Source organism: Triticum aestivum, chromosome 4D (genome assembly GCF_018294505.1).
Source record: "Triticum aestivum cultivar Chinese Spring chromosome 4D, IWGSC CS RefSeq v2.1, whole genome shotgun sequence".
Classification (NCBI taxonomy): Eukaryota; Viridiplantae; Streptophyta; class Magnoliopsida; order Poales; family Poaceae; genus Triticum; species Triticum aestivum.
The window spans coordinates 87,825,830-87,828,522 of NC_057805.1; positions in this window are offsets into that span (position 1 = coordinate 87,825,830).

Consider the following 2,693-nt stretch of genomic DNA (forward strand, 5'->3'; position numbering starts at 1 on the left):
TTGATGTCAATTGTGCTAATAATATGCAAAACCCTAAGCTTGGGGATGCTAGTTTTGCTATGTCTACTACTTGTTGCAATGATCATGATTGGGGTGATTCTTTTTATGATCTTGAAAATTTATTTAAGCCCCATGATGAATATGAGATTGATAATAGTGTTTGCAATAATATTGAAAGTGGGTTTGGAAGAGTGACAACTTTAGATCCCACATATTTGGAGCATGTTCAATATTATGAAATTTTTGAGAAAAGTGGGTTTGGAGAGGTCATGACTTTAGTTAATGTTAATCCCACTATTTTGGAGTAGTGTCAACTTTGCATGCATGTAGATCATGTTGAAAAAACTTTATGTGATAGCTATTTTGTTGAATTTGCCTATGATCCTACATGTAATTATTATGAGAGAGGAAAATATGGTTGTAGAAATTTTTATCTTACTAAATTACCTCTCGTCATGTTGAGATTGCTATCGTCTCTTTCTTCTTCCTTGCATATGCTAATTTTTGCTTGCATATAAAATGCCTATGCATAGGAAGTATGTTAGACTTAGATGTGTTTATCATGTATTCTTCATGATGCTCTCTTTATGTTTCAATTCTTATCTTTGATGTGAGCATCATTGAAATTATCAATGCCTAGCTAGGGGCGTTAAATGATAGCGCTTGTTGGGAGGCAACCCAATTTTATTTTAGTTTTTTGCTTTTTGGTTCTGTTTAGGAATAAATAATCCATCTAGCTTTTGTTTAGATGTGGTTTTGTGTTTTAATTAGTGTTTGTGCCAAGTAGAACCAATAGGACCTTCTTGGGTGATAATTATTTGATCTTGCTGAAAAAGACAGAAACTTTGCGCTCACAAATATAATTGTTTAAACTCACCCGAACGTGATAAATTACTTATTCTTTCTGCAGTAGATCAGTACACAAATTGTCCAGGTTGTCCTAGTTTTTCAGGATTTTTGGAGTTCCCTAAGTTTTCGAACAAATCTGATTACTACAGACTGTTCTGTTTTTGACAGATTCTGTTTTTCGTGTGTTGTTTGCTTATTTTGATGAGTCTATGGTTAGTAAAAGAGTTTATAAACCATAGAGAAGTTGGAATACAGTAGGTTTAACACCAAAATAAATAAAGAATGAGTTCAATACAGTACCCTGAAGTGATGTTTTGTTTTCTTTCGCTAACGGAGCTCATGAGATTTCCTGTTGAGTTTTGTGTTGTGAAGTTTTCAAGTTTTGGGTAAGGATTTGATGGATTATGGAACAAGGATTGGCAAAAGCCTAAGCTTGGGGATGCCCGAGGCACCCCAAGGTAAAATTCAAGGACAACCAAAAGCCTAAGCTTGGGGATGCCCCAGAAGGCGTCTTCGTCCATCGTTAACTTTACTTGGAGCTATATTTTTATTCACCACATGATATGTGTTTTGCTTGGAGCGTCTTGTATGATTTGAGTCTTTGCTTTTTAGTTTACCACAATCATCCTCGCTGAATACACTTTTGAGAGAGACACACATGATTCGGAATTTATTAGAATACTCTATGTGCTTCACTTATACCTTTTGAGCTATATAGTTTTTGCTCTAGTGCTTCACTTATATCTTTTAGAGCACGGTGGTGGTTTTGTTTTATAGAAAATATTGTTCTCTCATACTTCACTTATATCATTTTGAGAGTCCTACAAAACAGCACGGTAATTTGCTTAAAATATGAAATTAGTCCTAATATGATAGGCGTCCAAGATTAGTAAAAACTTTCTTATAAGTGCGTTGAATACTAAGAAAAGTTTGGTGCTTGATGATTGTTTTGAGATATGGAGGTAGTGATATTAAAGTTGTGCTAATTGAGTAATTGTGAATTTGAGAGATACTTGTGTTGAAGTTTGCAAGTCCCGTAGCATGCACGTATGGTAAACGTTGTGTAACAAATTTGAAACATGAGGTGTTCTTTGATTGTCCTCCTTATGAGTGGCGATCTGGGACGAGCGATGGTCTTTTCCTACCAATCTATCCCCCTAGAGCATGCGCGTAGTGCTTGGTTTTTTATGACTTGTAAATTTTTGCAATAAGTATGTGAGTTCTTTATGACTAATGTTGAGTCCATGGATTATACACACTCTCACCCTTCCATCATTGCTAGCCTCTTCGGTACCGTACATTGCCCTTTCTCACCTTGAGAGTTGGTGCAAACTTCGCCGGTGCATCCAAACCCCGTGATACGATACGCTCTATCACGCATAAACCTCCTTATATCTTCCTCAAAACAGCCGCCATACCTACCTATTATGGCATTTCCATAGCCATTCCGAGATATATTGCCATGCAACTTTCCACCGTTCCGTTTATCATGACACGCTTCATCATTGTCATATTGCCTTGCATGATCATGTAGTTGACATCGTATATGTGGCAAAGCCACCATGCATATTATTTCATACATGTCACTATTGATTTATTGCCCATCCCGGTACACCGCCGGAGGCATTCATATAGAGTCATACTTTGTTCTAGTATCGAGTTGTAAATAAATAGAGCATTGTCCCAAATAAAAAAAGGCAAAAAAGGCCCCAAAAAATAAAATAAAAAGGGGCAATGCTACTATCCTTTTTTCCACACTTGTGCTTCAAAGTAGCACCATGATCTTTATGATAGAGAGTCTCTTGTTTTGTCACTTTCATATACTAGTGGGAATTTTCCATTAT